Source organism: Canis aureus, chromosome 1 (genome assembly GCF_053574225.1).
Source record: "Canis aureus isolate CA01 chromosome 1, VMU_Caureus_v.1.0, whole genome shotgun sequence".
In the NCBI taxonomy this organism is placed as follows: domain Eukaryota; kingdom Metazoa; phylum Chordata; class Mammalia; order Carnivora; family Canidae; genus Canis; species Canis aureus.
In genome coordinates, this window is record NC_135611.1 from 111,343,615 (window position 1) to 111,364,318 (window position 20,704).

The following is a 20,704-nucleotide window of genomic DNA, read 5'->3' on the forward strand; positions in this document are numbered from 1 at the left end:
TGCCTGCCCCTTTGGCCCAGGGCATGACCCTGGAGTCCCAGGTCCTGATCCCGAGGTCCTGGGATTGAGTCCCACATCGGGCTCCCCGCAGGGAGCCTGCTTCTCCCTCTGCCTGTGTCTCTGCCTTTCTCTGTATGGCTCCCATGAATAAGTAAATAAAATCTTTTAAAAAATGAAAAAAAAATGTGTAGTAGTTACATTAAAAAGCAAAAAGACAGGATAACAGATTATTTTCACCTGCTTGGCACTCCCTCTATAAAATCTATTTCAGGTGGTCGTCATTTTGGTGGATTTGGATCAGTAATTGTATTGAAGCTAAATGTAACATATGTTGAGTTGTGAGAATCCTTGAAAATTATCTCTTGAAACATGGGTATGAAGAGCTATTTTTATTTTATTTTATTTTATTATTTTTTAAATAAATTTATTTTTTATTGGTGTTCAATTTACCAACATACAGAATAACACCCAATGCTCATCCCGTCAAGTGCCCCCCTCAGTGCCCGTCACCCATTCACCCCCACCCCCCGCCCCTCCTCCCCTTCCACCACCCCTAGTTCATTTCCCAGAGTTAGGAGTCTTTATGTTCTGTCTCCCTTTCTGATATTTCCCACACATTTCTTCTCCCTTCCCTTCTATTCCCTTTCACTATCGTTTATATTCCCCAAATGAATGAGACCATATAATGTTTGTCCTTCTCCAACTGACTTATTTCACTCAGCATAATACCCTCCAGTTCCATCCACATTGAAGCAAATGGTGGGTATTTGTCATTTCTAATGGCTGAGTAATATTCCATTGTATACTTAAACCACATCTTCTTTATCCATTCATCTTTCGATGGACACTGAGGCTCCTTCCACAGTTTGGCTATTGTGGACATTGCTGCTAGAAACTTTGGGGTGCAGGTGTCCCGGCGTTTCATTGCATCTGTATCTTTGGGGTAAATCCCCGACAGTGCAATTGCTGGGTGGTAGGGCAGGTCTATTTTTAACTCTTTGAGGAACCTCCACACAGTTTTCCACAGTGGCTGCACCAGTTCACATTCCCACCAACAGTGTAAGAGGGTTCCCTTTTCTCCACATCCTCTCCAACATTTGTTGTTTCCTGCCTTGTTAATTTTCCCCATTCTCACTGGTGTGAGGTGGTATCTCATTGTGGTTTTGATTTGTATTTCCCTGATGGCGAGTGATGCAGAGCATTTTCTCATGTGCTTGTTGGCCATGTCTATGTCTTCCTCTGTGAGATTTCTCTTCATGTCTTTTGCCCATTTCATGATTGGATTGTTTGTTTCTTTGCTGTTGAGTTTAATAAGTTCTTTATAGATGTTGGAAACTAGCCCTTTATCTGATAGGTCATTTGCAAATATCTTCTCCATTTCTGTAGGTTGTCTTTGAGTTTTGTTGACTGTATCCTTTGCTGTGCAAAAGCTTCTTATCTTGATGAAGTCCCAATAGTTCATTTTTGCTTTTGTTTCTTTTGCCTTCGTGGATGTATCTTGCAAGAAGTTACTGTGGCCGAGTTCAAAAAGGGTGTTGCCTGTGTTCTCCTCTGAAGAGCTATTAACTAAAGAAAAACTAGATGAGAATATAATATTGTTATATATTTGGAGAGTCACTGATTTTAGTGTTCCTTACCAAAAAGATTGTCTTGACACGCTGTTATTTTTTTAAGTTTTTATTTAAATTCCCATTAGTTAATGTACAGTGTAATATTAGTTTTGGGTGTACAATTTAGTGATTCAACACTTCCATACAGTACGCGGTGCTCATCACAACAGGTGCCCTCTTTAACCCGAGTCTCCTATTTCACCCATCCCCCCCAGCCCACTCCCCTCCTGTAACCATCAGTTTGTTCTCTATAGTTAAGAATCTGTTTCTTCTTTCTTTCTTTCTTTCTTTCTTTCTTTCTTTCTTTCTTTCTTTCTTTCTTTCTTTCTTTCTTTCTTTCTTCCTTCCTTCCTTCCTTCCTTCCTTCCTTCCTTCCTTCCTTCCTTCCTTCCTTCCTTCCTTCTTTTTCTTTTCTTTTCTTTTCTTTTCTTTTCTTTTCTTTTCTTTTCTTTTCTTTTCTTTTCTTTTCTTTCATTATATTTACTTATTCATAGAGACACACAGAGAGAGGCAGAGACATAGGCAGAGAGAGAAGCAGGCTCCCTGTGGGGAGCCCGATGTGGGACTCAATCCCAGGACCTCGGGATCAGGACCTGAGCCAAAGGCAGATGCCCAACCATGGAGCCACCCAGATGCTCTGTTTTTGCCCCTTTCTTTCATTTCCCTTTGCTGGTTGTTTTCTTTCTTAAATTCTACATATGATTGAAATAATATGATATTTGTCTTTCTCTGACATACATCGCGTAGCATAATACTCTCTAGCTCCATCTATGTCATTGCATAATACTCTCTAGCTCCATTGCAAGATTTCATTCTTTTTAAAGGCTGACTTACACTCCATTGCATGTATATGTCACATCTTTTTTTTTTTTTTTTCCCTCTCTTTTCTAGGATTAGAGTCAGGATGAGGGTGAAGATATGTATGTAAGTATCTTGCAGTTCACAGCCCTCTCCAGAAAGTTAGGGTCAGAAGTTAGGGGTTTGGAGTAGGAGATAGGGTTAAGGTATTTGCCTCACATCCTGAGGTTTGAGACCTCTCCAGTGAACAAACCCTCAGACTTCCGCTGGTGTGAGTGTATAGGCATGGCTGCTATCTACCCAGCTGAAGCAAGGAAGGGATTTGGGGCTCTAAATACTTTTTATTATTTTATTTTTTTTAATTTTATTTATTTTAGAGAGAGAAAGTGTGAGCGAGGGGAAGGGCAGAGGGAGAGAAGCAGACGCCACGCTGAGTGTGGGGCCCAACCTGGGGCTTGATCTCATCACCCTGAGACTATGATCTGGGTTGAAATCAAGAGTTGGCTGCTTAAACAACTGAGCCTGCCAGGTGCCCCTCTAAATACTTTTTAAATTGGTATTCAGTTGGTTCTTGTGTTTTTATATCTCTATACTCACACCATTTTCAGAAATATTACCAATTTTTAAATATTTGGGATCTTCTTCAGAATAACTAGGCCTCTCTCTCTCTCTCTGTCTCTCTCTCTTTTAAATCGTGTTTTGAGGAACCTATTTTCTCAGATCTAGGGTGAGTGTGAGTCTATGTGCTTGATATACTGCAGTTCAAAGATCTCTCCAGACAGGTAGAGTGTAGGGCTTAGGAGTAGGGTTACTGTTAGGGTATGTGACACACTATTAATTTTAATTTTTATTTTTTAAAAGATTTTCTTTATTTATTCATGAGAGACACAGAGAGGCAGAGGGAGAAGCAGGCTTCTCACAGGGAGCCTGATGCAGGATTGGGAATTGAGCCCGAACCAGGGTGTATATGCTGTATGTGGCCAAAGCCACAATACCCTAATTACTAAGCAGGCAAAAATCCAGTTCTTCTTCAGGGGCTACCTCAACTTCCTCTATGGTCCCTTTGATAATGATCCACCACCCTACCCTGCTTCCAAAGCACTGCGCTCATACTGCTTTTGTGGTGTTCATCATGTTTAGTTGAAGGAATGCCTCCAAGCTACTCTGGGCTACCCAGAGTCAGGATGCGGCTGTGTTCTGTGCACCAAAGCCCCCAAGCAAGGGCCCACGGGAAGCACTGAGCACAGACTTACTTGATTGGTATAAGAGGTGCATTCTGTGTCAGAGAGATACTTTCCACTCCTGCATATCAGAAACCTCAGCAGAGCTTTGTGAACCTGCGTAGCTGGGCTCCATGCCAAACCCGCTAAATCAGTGTCTTGCAGGGGTGGGTCTGGATTTGTGCATTTGGGGGCAGAAGCTCCACAGATGATTCTAATATGGGAACAATTGAGTTTGTAAAAAGGTCAGAGTAGACTGAACTGCCAGGGTAAGTTGGTAGAGGAGGGGCCATGTACTACAACGTTTCGGGGAAGAGTGTATCAGATCAAGTAAAAAGAAAAAAAAAGCCAAAGTACAGACATGAATGTAAGGATGACAGTAAGGAGACCAGTTTTTTGAATAGGTTTATGTGAGAGTAATACTGGGTAACTGAATAAGCATGATAGGCCCTGTTCACATGGACTTTGAACATCTGTGCACAGTCAGGCAGTCAGCAGAGCCTGAGCATCTTAGAGACAGGCACACGGCTGAATCTTATTGTCACGCAAGTGGATGCTCAGGAAGAGGATAGCTTGCTTAGGGAAAAGAATGAGGAAGGCCTCCTTGGCAAGAAAAATATTTCTTTGAAGATCTTTCTTCAGAAATTTACCAGTTAAAGTATCATAGAATTTTAGAACTAAAAATACATATTTAGGGGCAGCCTGGGTGGCTCAGTGGTTTAGTGCCACCTTCAGCCCAGGGCCTGATCCTGGAGACCCGGGATCAAGTCCCACGTCGGGCTCCCTGCATGGAGTCTGCTTCTCCCTCTGCCTGTGTTTCTGCCTCTCTCTCTCTCTCTCTCTCTCTATCTCATGAATGAATAAATAAAAATCTTTAAAAAAATACATATTTATCCTCTGTGCTTAAGTAGAATTCTGTAGAATATGAATTCCTCGTTGAAAAAAAAGAAATAGTTTTGTAATTAAATAAATTTTGGGGACACCCCCGGTGGCGCAGCAGTTTAGCGCCGCCTGCAGCCCGGGGTCTGATCCTGGAGATCCAGGATCGAGTCCCGCGTCAGGCTCCCTGCATGGAGCCCGCTTCTCCCTCTGCTTGTGTCTCTGCCTCTCAGTCTCTCTCTCTCTGAATAAATAAATAAAAAAAAAACTTAAATAAATTTTGGGATTAAAAAAGCAAAAGAAACGGTATAATTAATTTTAATAATATATTTTATTTAACCCATTGTATCCAATATGTTGTCATTTCAACTTATAGTCAATATAAAAAATTACTGAAATGCTTTACAGTCTTTTTTTTTTAATGTAATCATTTTTCATCCCAAATCCCAGTTTATACTTGGCAGCATGTTTCACAGCAGACCACCAGCATTTCAAGTGCTTACTAGCCACACGTGACCACCAGCTAGTGGCTGCTGTTGGTGGACTGTGGCAGGTTCTAAAGTGTGCACAGTAAAGTAGAATCAGAGAGGTTTGGAGTTTGGCTCAAGGGCACACAGCAGGGCCCAGCTCTGCACTCTTCTCAGCCCCTGGCTTTCCCTAGGAGTTGGGATCTGCCCCATAGCACAATCCAAGTCAATGGCACTCAAATTCTACATTCAAGAATCATCTGGGGAGCTTGTTAAGATGACAGTTCCAGCCCTACTCCAGACCTATAGTATCAGAACCTCTGGGAATGGAAGCCAGGAATCTGCATGAACAAACTCCTAGTGATTCTGACGCACATTTGTGGGGTATACTTGAAGGATCACTGCTTCCAGCACATTGGAATCACTTGGAAAGCTTTTCAGAATGCCAGTGCCCAGGCTATACCCCTGAGCAACCAGATCATAATCTCTGAGAGTGGACCAGAATATCCATATACTTTAAAAATCAACTTTATTGAAGTATAATTTACATTCATTAAAATGCACCCATTTTATGTGTAAGTTTTGATGTATTTTGACCCATGTAACTCCACTATAGTCAAGATACAGTACATCTTGGTGACCCCAAAGGATTCCTTTGTGACTCTTTGCAGTTAATTCCCCCACCCAAGGCAGCACTGACAGGCCTTTTTAAAAAGATTACATTTGGGCAGCCAGGGTGGCTCAGCGGTTTAGCGCTGCCTTCGGCCCAGGGCGTGATCCTGAAGACCCAGGACCGAGTTCCGCATCGGGCTCCTTTCACAGAGCCTGCTTCTCCCTCTGCCTGTGTCTCTCCCCCGCCCCTTTCAGTCTCTCATGAATAAATAAATAAAATCTTTAAAAAAATAAAAAGATTAGATTTGCCTCTCTTAGTATTTCTTACCAGTGGAATCACCAGAATGCACTATTTTGTACATTTTGAACACTCATTTCACTCAGCATAATGTTTTTGAAATTCAGCCATGTGCCTTCCAAAAAGACAGTTCTAACCTTGTGCCTGCTGATGGTTTAGGGATACCATGAGACATGTACAGCTGTGCCTTCGTCCCTGTTGTTCCCTTTGCCTGGGGCACCCTTAATCTTTTCTTCAGGTGTCCAAAAGACACCTGATGCTTTCTGCTCTCAGCCCCAGTTCCTCCTCCCTAGAGAACACTAACAAATGGACGCCTGGGTGGCTCAGTAGTTGAGCATCTGCCTTCGGCTCAGGTCGTGATCCCAGGGTCCTGGGATCAAGTCCCGCATCTGGCTCCCTATAGGGAGCCTGCTTCTCTTCCCTCTGCCTGTGTCTCTGCTTCTCTCTCTGTATCTCTCATGAATAAATAAAATCTTAAAAAAAAAAAGCCCACTAACAAATGTGGCTAAGGACTAGTTAGTTCTGGTAGCTGAGGAGGCGCTGCCTGGGTCAGGGCACCCTCTGTTCTTCTCCCAGAGGCTCTGAGAGGCCTCCAACTCATCTTCCTATCCCTAAATCGCCAGTCCATCCTCCAGGGGCCACCAGATTCTTGTTGCTTGGCTATGACCCTGTTTTTCTGGCTGTAACAGTATCAAGCTTTTGTGACTCTGCCACCCCATCCTGTACCATCTTACCAAGCTCTCCCCAGAAGCTGGTATGGGGATACACCGCCTCAATCTAGTAGTTCTTATACCTCCTTTTCTCACCACATGAAGGTGTGGACCAGGATGCTGCTGCCTCACAGCACCCAATTGGATGTGCTCTGTGTAAATGGTGCCTCCTGGTGGTAGAGGTGTGTATTTTGGGGCTCACAGGTAAGGGCTCACTGTGACTGCCGCATGGGGAGACTGGGGTATTAATTAGTGTTGACTCCCAGTCAGGAAGGGACCTTGCCCCGGGTGGGACTGTGATGGTTTCTCTTTTGAGAAGGAGAAGGCTGGCCTCTAACAGAAGATTAACGAGACAGGAGAGAAGGACGTAGCAGGAGGTCTTAAAGGGCCTTGTGCTAGCTCCCCAGGCCACCACCTGCCCGGGTGAGCTACAACCACTGGCCCACTGGTGGTGATTCCTTTTTGGTGGAATCAGTTCTCCAAACATCTGTCAGGAGAATTCTCAATTTAGAGGGCCTAGGGGCTGAAGGTTCAGGTTGCCCTCCAGCTCTACAGAAGGAATAAGATTTTGTAAGAGATTCCCCTGATATTCGTGCCCTTTTCTTCCTTGGTAATACAAACCTTGCTTTGTCAATGGATACATTGGAGCCTAGCAAAAATTACATTGTGTATGTTCCCCTGAGCTAACTATGGCCATGTGACTACATTTTGACCAAAGTAAAAGTGTTGTATGGGACTTCAAGGCAAATATTTTTTGCCCTTAAAAAAAGTTTCTCTAACCCCTTTTCCTTTTCACTACTGACTGGAATGTAGATGTGACGGCTGGAGTTCTAGGAGCCCTATTGGGTCACAACTTATGGACTGAAGAGGACAGCAATAATATGAAAGGAGACTGGGTCCCCCTGATGATGAAGTGCCACATTAGCTCTGAGTACCCTGTCTCCAGATCCCATTTTTGTAAAAGCAAATTAAACTTCTGTCTTGTTTAAGGTATTTGATTTTGGGTTTTCTATTATTTACTAGCTGAATCTAGTCATGATAGAACACTGTCAGGGAGGAGGAATATATCTTGTAAGGCAGGTGTATGCCTTGAGATTCTTTTGGGTCCACAGGGCAGGAAGCCACATTGAGGTAGTTTAAGGAAACTGAGGAATTTTTTATAAGGGAGTTCCAAGGTAGGAGTGGGGCTGTGCCTTAGGGACACCCAGAACCAGAGGCTCAAACTGCTGCAGGATATTTTTTTTTTCTCTCTCACATCTGCCTCTGTGCCCTCAATTAATTCTTGTCTCTTATACTTTCTCCACAGAAGCCAGAACATAGCTCCTTACCCTCAGGTTCTCTGGGGCTCATGGTTTTGGGCACTCGGAGGGAGATATGAATCCCAAGTGAGCACAGGTGCAGTCCTTGGTTTTAGCAGGGCCTGTGGTGTGCTGGAAGGGTCCTGGCTCGGGTGGGAGCTTCCCTGCATTGAGGCCTCTGGAGCCACATCCACTGCTACCTCCCCTAGCCTCTATTCCCCCCTTCCCTTTTGCCAATGTCCTTTGTCCTGATTGTTCCAACTGGAATAGTCATTCTTCCATTAAAATCTGGGGCTCCTGGATGAATTGAACAGTGTGAGGAAATGTGGGTGATGTAATAGGCACTAAAATAAAAGTCGGATAAAACTCTTTATTCCTGAAACCACTGAGCTCAGGAGTGTGTCTGTCTGTCTGTCTGGGTTTGAATCCCAGACTTTACACTTGCTGGTTTGTAGCTGTGGCCTTGAGCAAAGCACCACTCAGTCTTCCTTTTGTCCTTTGAGAGGAGGAGATCCTGTTGTGAGGACCAAATGGGACAGCACATGTGGTGCCCCTGCGACACAGGAGGTACTTGCCAAATGTTAATTATCAGGGTTGTTACAGACTTTGTCCCTTTCAGGGGCTCCTGGAGCCTATTCCAACTAGCTTGGTGAGCTGTTAACTATCCCTCTAATGAACACTCCTTTCATAGCTTGAAATTAGCTATAGTGGGAGTATGCATGCCATGGGGCTTGATAAAAATGACAAATGAGGGCTGCCTGCTGCACCCTGTTTCCCGAATGTTCTTGTTCTTCTCTCATGCCCACCTCTCTTCTGAGACCCAGAACAATCCATTCAACTGTCTCCTGCAGGTTGCCACTTGCAGACCACAGGCCCTTGAAATCCCCATGTGGGAATTCAACTTGTCGCCTCTACTCTGTGCACCTCTGTGGTGAACCCTGTCTGCCATTTACCCCGTTATCCTCAGCCCTCCCTACACATTGGGGTGGGAGGGAAGGAAACCTTCTCTATCCTCAGGATCTTACAGCTGGACTGAGAATTAAGTGCACATTAGGTTCACAAGAGAGGAAAAAAACCCCAGAGTTTTAGTTATGAGCCCACAGAGGTCCAATAATGAAACTGAGACCTGAAGAAATGAGTAATGCACAGTTTTTATATTTTATTTAGACAAAGAGATGGTAAATCTGTGAAGAATTGACAGGACAAAGAAACCTTAGCTTTGGGAGTTTCAGTTAGTAAGGAATCCTAAACAGAATTTGCCCTGGGGTAGTAAATTAATAAAAAGTAACAAGCCTTGTTTAAACAGCCTTCTGGGGCCCTGAATTTCCTTTATCTGGTGATAATAAGGATGTCTCTTTACCTTCTGGTACAGGGAGGGCACTTTTCACATGGGACATTTATTTCCTGCTGTCAGGGGGACAGAGGAAGGTCTGAGTATCCTTCTTGTACAGGCTGACTCCTAAGTAACTTTAAAATCAACATGCCAGGGGTATCTGGGTGGCTCAGTCAGTTAAGTGTCTGACTTTTGCTCAGGTCATGATCCTGGGTCCTGGGATCCAGCTCTGCGTTGGGCTCCTTGCTTAGCAGAGACTCTGCTTCTCCTTCTCCCTCTGCCTCTCCCCATGCCTCCCACTCATGCACACACTGTTTCTCTCAAATAAATAAAATCTTTTTAAAAAATCAGTATGCCAGGGATCCCTGGGTGGCGCAGCAGTTTGGCGCCTGCCTTTGGCCCAGGGTGCGATCCTGGAGACCCGGGATCGAATCCCACGTCGGGCTCCTGGTGCCTGGAGCCTGCTTCTCCCTCTGCCTATGTCTCTGCCTCTCTCTCTCTCTCTGTGACTATCATAAATAAATAAAACATTAAAAAAAAATAAAAAAAAATAAAAAATCAGTATGCCAAAGTGGCGCATTTTAGGGCCACCTGCCCTTCCCTATAGGGTCATCTGCAGCTCTTCTCACACCCCCTTCAGTCTATCAAAAATTCCATTAGTTCTCCTCCAGAATTTCTCCAGAATCCCCTATTAGTTCCCTACTCTCTGCCCCCTACCCATCCCCAGGCAACCACTGGTCCACTTTCTGTCACTGTAGGTTAATTTGCATTTTCCCATCTTTTTATATAAATGGATTCACAGAGCAGGTACTCTTTGCTTTTGTCTGGCTGCTTTTACTCAGCATAATCACTGTGACCTTTTCTCTACATTGCTACAGCAGCAGCAGCTCCTTCCTTGTTTTCTCACTGTGTGGTAATCCCTTGTTTGGATACCCCACAGTGTGTTTCTCCGTTCTCCTGTTGATGGACATCTGGACTGTCCCAGTTTCAAAAAACTAGGAATAACTTGGTCCGAGCAGTGCAACCTATGGTCTGGGTCATGGTGGTCACGTCTCCCTGTCTACCTGCCCTTGTCCCCTTTCATCTTTCCCCCACTAGTAGCCACAGGGATTCCATGAAAACCTAAGTCCTGTCTTGCCCCTTCCCTGCTCTGTGGCAAGCAGGGCAAGACCTAGGTCCTTATCATACCCACATGCCACCCCCTCCCTCTGGGTTACCTCATTTCCTCCTCTTTCCTCACTGGGTGTCCTCCAGGCCCACCTTCCATGCTCTTTGGTCCTCCACATCTGCACCATGGCCCCTGCATGGGTGGGTGTGAGTCTGCCTCTGGCCTGGCTCCTCCCTCTAGATGTTCCTCCTGTGGATCTGTTCTCTCACCCCCTTCAGCTCCCTGCACAAGTGTCTCCTCCCCAGAGAGCCCTCCCGACATTTCTCATCTCCCTCCCCTGCTTCCTTTGCACAGCTCTGACCACCTGCTCATGTACCTCCTCATTTACCTCCTTGCTTTGTTCGTTGGCTGCTCAGCTTACTAAGTAGCTATGGAATGCCCAGGTCTGACTGGCTATTCCAGTTCTTCTGTGCCACTCGAAGCCTCATCCAGAACTTCCTTACCTTCCCCAATGGCAGTCCCATTGCCCTTCCCCTGGTGATCACAACCTCACCCATCACCACCCAATCCCAGCAAACTCTCCTAAAAGCACCCCTGAGCATCTGGTTGCTGGCACTCCACACTGTTTTGTTATTACTCCCATTAAAGCATATTTTTCACACTGTCAAAAGGCAAGTCTCAAGCATTGCCTTGCCAGGTAATCCCAGCCAGTAGAGTATACACATGTTTTTCAGTGGCTCAGACTTTCACATCTTGGACTCACCTCTCACTTTCCCTCACGCTCAGCCATGGTGAGTCGCTTTGTGCCTAGGCACTTGCTTCCTCCAGGGAGTCATGATGATGACTCGCACTTCACCCTGTCGTGAGATGATTCAAGGCACATAAAATCCCTCGCATGGAGAAGAAATTTAATAAAAGTCCATTCCCTCTGTGCTGGAGGCCATCCAGATGTGTCAGGCCTGGTGTTCGTGTTTGGGAAATTTATGGTCCAGTGAAGGGCAATGCTGTCAGAGCCATAAGGGAGGGGAACCAGTGTTCTGGGACTCCTGGGGTGGGAGCCTCCTCCTTGGTGTAGAAAGGTGGGTCTGTGTTTCTTCCTTCGTTCATTCATTCATCATCCAACCTTGAAGTGTCAGCTGACTTCCAGCTGGCAGGAGTGGGTGGGGAGTGGTGATTGGGGGGAGGGAGTGGCTATGGGAGGAAGAGGTCCCCTGGTGGAGGGAACAGAGTGGGCACTGGGTTGTGTCAGGGCCACCTCGGAAGGGACAATGTCCTGTGGATCTCCATGAGGAAGTCTGACTTTATCTCTGCCAAAATGCAGAACTCACTGTCCCATTTTTTTCCTTCAAATCCTTCAGTGGCTCATCTTTGCTACTGAATCAGAATCAGCTCTATTTGTCCCTGTGGCTTCTGTGAACCCACACCATCCTCTCTTGAGCCGTGTTGGGCCTTTACCTGGTGCACCAAACCACTCACACTTCCTGCATTTCTTTCAACTAGATTCTGTTCTTTGCCCTCTGGGTCTGGTTGCCACATTCCCATGGATGTGACTTCATCTCAAAGCCTTTGCTTTAGCCCCAGGCAGGTTGGAGCCTCCACTCTTCTCCCACGTCCTCTGTTTTCACGCCTGTTCTGGCTATCCTCAGTGTGTTCTCCGTGGCAAGTTTCTTACTACCGACCCTACTAGGCTGTGAGAGTCTTTAGGGTGGGACTGGATCTTAGCCATCTTTGTACCCCCAGATGTACCAAGTGTGCCACTAGGGAAGAGGGGCCATTGTGGACCCGAAGAACGGAGTCTTGTCTGGGTGCTGGGAGGTTCACGGTACCTTCAGCAAAACCAGAATTACACAGGGTTTTCACTCCTTTTGTGCCTGTTGGTGCTATTACACCTGCTAATGAAGGGAATACCCCTGTGTCCTCACTACCATGTCCCCAAAACATACACACCCGGCCCTTTGAAGGGGGTTGCCCTTCTACCAGAAATTGCTCTGGATTTCCCTTGTGATGTTGGCTTGGAGACATCAAACCAGCGGCTCCTAGACACATATTGCCTGGCCCGCATGGTGCTTGGAAAATATCTTCAATGAGTCACCAACATTTACCAGTGCAAAGATGGTGTGTAAAAAGCCCAGATTTCCAAGTTCTATTGAAAAACAGCAAGATTGGCCACGCCGGTCCATGTCCCTGCAGGACAGCCAGCGTGCTGCTCTCCTTCTGTACCCTCCTGGTCCCCCTCATCCTCCGTTCTAAGGTTTGCCCCCTCTCTACTCTGTCAGTGAGGTCTTTGCCCTCTGGTTTCTAGTTGGGTGCCACCATGCAGGCGTCTTTGAGAGTCTGGAGGGAGAAGATGGTGTCTCAGGCTTGGATCCCTCAACGCTGCCTCAGCTGGCTGTGCTCCACTGCAGAAGGCCACAGATCCTGTGGGGCAGCCCGTCCTTTATCCCTAGCTTCACTTCTGGCTCTTTCTGGGTCTTGGCACCCTCTCCCCTGCTTCTTCACACCTCTCAGCTGTTAGTCCCGAGGAGCCACCACACCCACGGCAGGTTTCCTTGACCCTGCCCACACCTCCTCAAACCATTACATGCTCTTCAGATAGTCTGTCTGCAGGCCATCTGTTTCCTGTCAGGACACTGACTGAAACACCCCGAAACCCACCCTCCCTGGGCCTCTCAACCCTAACACACAGTGTTCAGTGACATCTGTGGAGCATAATACGGATGCATAAATGTGCACCCATCCTAAGTGTAAAGCAGACTGCACACACCAGGTTAACTAGAACCCGGATCAAAGTCAGAACATTTTCCCCGTTCCCAGCCCACCCCCACCCTACTTCCCCTCCTAGTCATTATCCTCCAGAGGGAAGCACAGTTCTGTCTTGTAGGGCATAGGTTTGCTCTGCCTGCCCTTGTACTTTCTGCATAAATGGAATCAACCATCATGCACTCCTGGGTCTGACCTTTTACCCAACATTACGTCAGCAAGACTCATTCGTATGGTTGCCTGAATTGTGTTGTTGAACCCCGTGAAGCTGCTCATGTTCAGTTTCTGGTCCACATAACACTTTATCTGGTTTTACCTGCAGGAGTATTTGTTCCCATCCTGTGTAGAATGTTGTCATCCAGGGAGACTGGCAGTGTGTTTAGCGATCCACTCGGGTGGGCATCTGGATTATGTCATCATATTTGTGTTGTGCTCTCCTTGCAGCAGACTTTTTTTAAACAGATTTTTTTTAAAGATTTTATTTATTTATTCATGAGAGACACACAAAGAGAGGCAGAGACATAGGTAGAGGGAGAAGCAGGCTCCCTGCTGGGAGCCCAATGCGGGACTCGATCCCGGGACCAAGGCGTCCCTCCTTGTAGCAGACTTAAGAGGAAAGTGAAGTTAGGTCTTACAGCTGTGTCTCAGTAGTGTGGAAATAGACGCTGGAGCCAAAGGGCCCTGTAGTTTCTGAAAAAAGGTAGCAGGGAGTGCACCGCTTTGTGCAAGTGTGGGAGAGTCTGTGTGACATGTTTGAATCTGCAGTCTGGGAGTCGCTGGCTGTGCTGCTTTATGTCGTCTGGTTTGGACAGTGTGTTGGTTTCCTTTGCTTCTCTGATATCCAAGTGCTTCTTAACGAGAGGGGTGACAGCAACAAGATCACTTCCTATAGGTCACAGGACCACTTGGGGCACCGCCACCCAGTGGGTGCTGTGTGCTCCCCCCCCTAGAACGCCTCTTCAGGGTTGGTGCACCCATCCAGCTGCAGGACTGCCAGCTGCCCTACACTCCCTTCTGGATCCCTCCCTGGAATCACCCTCTTCCAAAAGGAACTGCCAGCATCCTGCCCCATGCAGGTGGTCAGCCATCGGTCACTGCGGGGTACAAAGGCTGACCCCTGTGTTGGTTTGGTTGGGTCTACCAAAACAATGTACCACCAGCTGGAGGCTTGAGTAATGAAATGTATTTCCTCAGAGTTCTGGAGTCCAGAAGCCTAAAGTCAGGACGTCAAGCAGGGTTTGTTCCTTCAGAGGGCAGAAGAGACAGTCTGTTCCAGGCCAGTCCCTGGGCTTCTAGTAGCCTCAGGAGTTCCTTGGCTTGTAGATTATGTTCTCTGTGTGTCTTCACTTCACTTTCTGTCTTCGCTTTCGGGCCCAGAGTCCAGATTTCCCCCTTTTGTAAGAACACAGTCCTATTGAATCAGGGCCTGCCTTACTGACCTCAACTTATCATGTGCAAAAACCCTATTTCCAAAGAAGGTCCCATTCACCAGTCCTGGGAGTTAGAACTTCATCTTTTTGGGGACACAGTTCAACCCATAATAACCCCTTAGCCTCAGTTTGGGACAGTCCGACCTCAGGGCTCTCCAGAGGGTGGGTTGAGTTCTGAGTGGACAGAGGCCTCACTGTCCGTGGGCAGATCAGCTTCCTCTCCACCAGGCCTGGATCCAGGCGCACTCTCAGGCAAACTCCTGCACGCGGCTCCCTGTCTCAGAGTCTCTTCCCAGGGGACCTGAGACTGGGCCAGCACAGGGACACGGAAACTCCCAGAATCAGCTCTGCTGGCACTGAAGGCTGGTAATGTCCTCTGAAGGGCTACCAACCTTAAAGGTAAGACTGCTGCCAATTTGCCAGCAAAAGATGGGTTTGTTTGGGAATAAAAGAGAATCGCAATCTTGGACAAAGAAGCTGTGGCAAAAGCAACCATTGGGAAGTCTGGGGAAGGCACAATTTTTTAAGGAGAGAGAGTCTGTTGGGATGGCTTGTTATGAACCAAAGCCCATTGCAGTAACCTGGAAGTTCAAAGTGTGGCAGCTTCGCACTGCCTGAGATGTTGCTGGTGGGGCCAGGGAGAGAGGAAACCGTTCCCTCCTCAGGCTGGAGTAGTACCCATGTGCAAGGTCAAGTCTGTGGAACGTCAAGTTCCTCTCTTCCTGTCGGGTCTGCTGTTGACTACCGGGGGTAGGGTGTGAGAGCTCCCCCTGCCCAAACCTCCTGCCTCCATTTTAGTAAGGTGTCCTGTTTTTAATTTTCTTTCTTTCTTTTTCTTTTTTGTATATTTTTTTTATTGGAGTTCAATTTGCCAACATATAGTATAACACCCGATTCTCATCTCGTCAAGTGCCCTCCTCAGTGCCCACCTCCCTTTCCACCACCCTTTGTTCGTTTCCCAGAGTTAGGAGTCTCTCAAGTTCTGCCTCCCTCTCTGATTTTTCTCGCTCATTTTCTCTCCTTTCCCCTATAATCCCTTTCACTATTTTTTTATATTCCCCATATGAGTGAAACCATATAATGATTGTCCTTCTCTGATTGACTTACTTCACTCAGCATAATACCCTCCAGTTCCATCCACGTCGAAGCAAATGGTGGCTGTTAGTCGTTTCTAATGACTAATATTCCATTGTATACATATACCTCAGCTTCTTTATCCATTCATCTTTCGATGGACACCAAGGCTCCTTCCACAGTTTGGCTATTGTGGACATTGCTGCTATAAACATTGGGGTGCAGGTGTCTCGGCTTTTCACTGCATCTGTATCTTTGGGGTAAATCCCCAGTAGTGCAATTGCTGGGTTGTAGAGTAGCTCTATTTTTAACTCTTTGAGGAACCTCCACACAGTTTCCCAGAGTGGCTGTACCAGTTCATATTCCCACCAACAGTGCAAGAGGGTTCCCCACAATCAACGTGATAGATCATATCAACAAGAGAAATAACAAGAACCATATGATCCTCTCAATAGATGCAGAGAAAGCATTTGACAAAATACAGCATCCATTCCTGATCAGAACTCTTCAGAGTGTGGGGATAGAGGGAACATTCCTCAGCATCTTAAAAGCCATCTACAAAAAACCCACAGCAAATATTCTCAATGGGGAAAAACTGAGAGCCTTTCCCCTAAGATCAGGAACATGACAGGGATGTTCACTCTCACCACTGCTATTCAACATAGTACTAGAAGTCCTAGCCTCAGCAATCAGACAACAAAAAGAAATAAAAGGCATTCAAATTGGCAACAAAGAAGTCAAACTCTCCCTCTCGCAGATGACATGATACTCTACATAGAAAACATATCAGATAAAGGGCTAGTTTCCAAGATCTATAAAGAACTTATTAAACTCAACAGCAAAGAAACAAACAATCCAATCATGAAATGGGCAAAAGACATGAACAGAAATCTCACAGAGGAAGACATAGACATGGCCAACATGCACATGAGAAAATGCTCTGCATCACTTGCCATCAGGGAAATACAAATCAAAACCACAATGAGATACCGCCTCACACCAGTGAGAATGGGGAAAATTAACAAGGCAGGAAACAACAAATGTTGGAGAGGATGTGGAGAAAAGGGAACCCTCATACACTGTTGGTGGGAATGTGAACTGGTGCAGCCACTCTGGAAAACTGTGTGGAGGTTCCTCAAAGAGTTAAAAATAGACCTGCCCTACGACCCAGCAATTGCACTGCTGGGGATTTACCCCAAAGATATAGATGCAGTGAAACGCCGGGACACCTGCACCCCGATGTTTATAGCAGCAATGGCCACGATAGCCAAACTGTGGAAGGAGCCTCGGTGTCCAACGAAAGATGAATGGATAAAGAAGCTGAGGTATATGTATACAATGGAATATTACTCAGCTATTAGAAATGACAAATACCCACCATTTGCTTCAACATGGATGGAACTGGAGGGTATCATGCTGAGTGAAATAAGTCAGTTGGAGAAGGACAAACATTATATGGTCTCATTCATTTGGGGAATATAAATAATAGTGAAAGGGAATATAAGGGAAAGGGGAAGAAATGTGTGGGAAATATCAGAAAGGGAGACAGAACGTAAAGACTGCTAACTCTGGGAAACGAACTAGGGGTGTTGGAAGGGGAGGAGGGCGGGGGGTGGGAGTGAATGGGTGACGGGCACTGGGGGTTATTCTGTATGTTAGTAAATTGAACACCAATAAAAAAAAATTCACAAAAAAAAAAAAAAGAAAACCCAAAAGACTCTATCCCAAGATTGCTAGAACTCATACAGCAATTCAGCAGTGTGGCAGGATACAAAATGCCCAGAAATCAGTGGCATTTCTATACACTAACAATGAGACTGAAGAAAGAGAAATTAAGGAGTCAATCCCATTTATAATTGCACCCAAAAGCATAAGATGCCTAGGAATAAACCTAACCAAAGAGGTAAAGGATCTATATCCTAAAAACTACAGAACACTTCTGAAAGAAATTGAGGAAGACACAAAGAGATGAAAAAACATTTCATGCTCATGGATTGGAAGAATTAATATTGTGAAAATGTCCTGCTACCCAGAGCAATTTTACATGTTCAATGCAATCCCTATCAAAATACTGTGGACTTTCTTCAGAGAGTTGGAACAAATAAGATTTGTGTGGAATCAGAAAAGACCCCACATAGCCAGGGGAATACTGAAAAAGAAAACCAATGCCGGGGGCATCACAATGCCAGATTTCAAGCTGTATTACAAAGCTGTGATCATCAAGACAGTGTGGTACTGGCACAAAAACAGTCACCTAGATCAATGGAACAGAATAGAGAACCCAGAATGGACCCTCAACAATATGGTCAACTAATATTTGACAAAGCAGGAAAGACTATCCACTGTTCTTCGTTTTCATAGGGCCCACACCTCATGTCCACCACCTGAAGAGAGGTCTGTGTTAGGCTCTGCTGCTGTAGCAGGGCAGTGAAGACCTCATGCTGGATGGCCACGGTTCAAATTCCTGTCTTGCCACGCACTGGCTGTGTGAACTTGGGAGTGACAAGACCTCTCCAGACTTCAGTTTCTTCGTCTCTGATGGAGGGGGGATAATATTAATACCTTTTTCCTAAGTTCAATGTGAGGATTAAATGAACTCATCCACTAAACCTCTTAAAATTGTGCCTGGCACAGAGTAGGCACTCAATAAACACTCACTTTCATTATCCCAGTTTAGATTGAGCTCTGCTGCAGACAGTGCCTCCACATTCCCAAAGGAAGTAGGCTTCTGGCTGCTGACTTTTCTGCTTCCAAGTCTTAGGTGACTTCTAATGACCAGCTTATCTTACATTCATTCATCTCCCTCTGTGAATGTGCTTGCATCGGTCTGAGTGTTGTAAAATTTCAATCACATTGAATACACAAGTGAAAATAAAACTTGGTTTTTGTTATAGAAAGAAAAGGTGCTTAGGTAAATGGCCTGGAAAGTCCACAAAGTCTTGCCAAAGTTTATAAACTAGAACAAGAGAGCCCCAAGTGTAATAATTCCATCCTTTGAAAGACTGGCAAATTTTGAAAAAACAAATGTTCGTTATAAATGCAAAATTAAATCCAAGTGCCTTTCACATGGTTTTTTGTTTTAATTGTAACTTTCTTTCTTTTTTTTTTTTTAATTGTAACTTTCCATTTTGAAAGAGTTTAAGACTCAAGAGGAGTTACAAAAAAAGGACTGGGAGTTCCTTTGTACACCCTTCACCCAGTATACTGTTTCTACTCCCAGCACTTCTGACAGCAAGCATGTAGGTTTCTTTTCTCATACCAACAACCAGTTGTCAGATTCTCCCAACACTGATTGAGGGTCCTGCAGTTCCACTCTGGCACTAACCACCTGGAGTTAGCATCAGACCCCACAGGGGAAGGGCTCAGTCCCACAAGACTTCCACTACTTCAGATGCCAGTCCCAGGCATTGAGTGCCTAGGTCATCCACACTTCTGTTCAACTTGGCTACAAAGTTGGGGGGTTTCCCCAATCCGCCTCCCTTTCAGGTTCAGTAATTTGTTAGTATGGCTCAGTAAAACTCGGGGAAGCACTCAAACGTGCATTTTCTGGTTTATTATAAAGGATACAACTCAGGAACACCAAATGGAAGAGAGACAGAGGGCAAGGTATGGGGAAGGGGTGCACAGAGCTTCCGCGTGCCCTCTCTGAGTCTGCCACCCTTCTGGCACCTAAGTGTGTTCAACAACCTGGAAGCTCTCTGAACTCCAGTGTTGAGGGTTTTAAGTAGGTTGTGTTACGTAGGCACGATTGATTAAACCATTGGCCACTAGTGATTAACTCAACCTCCAGGCCCTCTCTCCTCCCTGGATGTCCAGGGTGGGGCTGAAAGTTCTGACCCTCTGACCATGTCTTGGCCTTTCTGGCAATCAGCCCCCACCCTGATGGCCCCCAGTCACATTTTTGGCATAAAGGAGAACTCTGTCACTCTAGATTCCCAAAGCTTTCAGGACTTGTGTGCCAGGAACCCAGAACAAAGACCAATATTGAGTTTTTATTGTATCACACCCAGCTTTCCCCAGTGATCATATTTTATATAACTATACTACCTTGTCAAAATCAGGAAAATTTTTTCTTTCCCTGAATGTATCTTAAGTCTAGTCTAGTGTTAAAATCAGGAAATTGATGTTAGGACAATACTACTAATTCAGTACAGACCTTATCTCGCTGTTTTTTCTTTTTTAGATGTCTTTAAAATACTTAGAAAAACATAAAAATTAAGGAATGAAAAGCCCCTTTCGAGATGGGGTGAATTTTAGGTAAACTCTGCAGAGGAGGGTGGATCTTTGGCTAAGCTGTCTGGTGGGTGCAGGCTTTCCGGCTTTCGGCAAATTCCCCAGCAGCTGTGGTCTGCTCGAGTGTAGTCTGAGCACCAGATGGATGTGGTGTCTTACTGTCAAAGTTTAGACCCCTGGGTGCAGCCAGTCTGTCCCACCCTCACTCGCCTCTGAGAAACAAAACGCTGTGCCAGCAAATTGAAAGGTACGCTCACAGTGTGTTCTGTGTCTCCACCCAGTGGAGAAATACAGAAAAAAACTGCCAAGGGAGCCCCTGCTCCAGACCCCCATGAGGCCCAGCTGGGTAGGAACCATTGGTGCCTACATACAGACTGGCTCCCAGGAATCCCAGTTCCTCAGATTCATTGGTTTATGGTTTGTTCCTCAGATTCTGCTTATTTCTAATTAATTCCTCCTGCTTAAATGAAGACCCAGAGACCGCGCCCAGAGCAGGGAGCTTTTATACCCTGTAGACAAATATGTGAAGACCTGACAACACAGAGGGGTTGGGGCTATGGGTAGTCAGTGGTGAGGAAGATACAGGTGAATTAACAAGCTTTGTTTGTGCAGATATCTCGGCCCCCGTTTCCCTGTCTCTGGTGATGAGAATGTCCTCTTTCCCCTGGTACAGGGAGGGGACCTCTCATGTGGGAGTTTTATGACCTGTTTCAGGGAAGAAGGGTGAGAGTGATCTTCCTGTGCCTGCTATTACTTAAAATTCCTTCAGCTTAGCATAGTTAGAGTGCCAAGGTGCCATATTTGGGGGTGACGTGCCCTGAACCCCATCAACACAGAGACAGCCTCAATTTTCAACCCAGGTTTGGAGCTTCTG

General features: G+C 45.8%; 1 protein-coding gene across 1 annotated transcript in view; it reads left to right on the forward strand.

The window, feature by feature from the left end:
- Window positions 1-20,704, forward strand: part of CEACAM20 (CEA cell adhesion molecule 20) — an 80,699-nt gene that overhangs the window by 537 nt on the left and 59,458 nt on the right. The gene's annotated exons all lie outside the window — the stretch shown is intronic.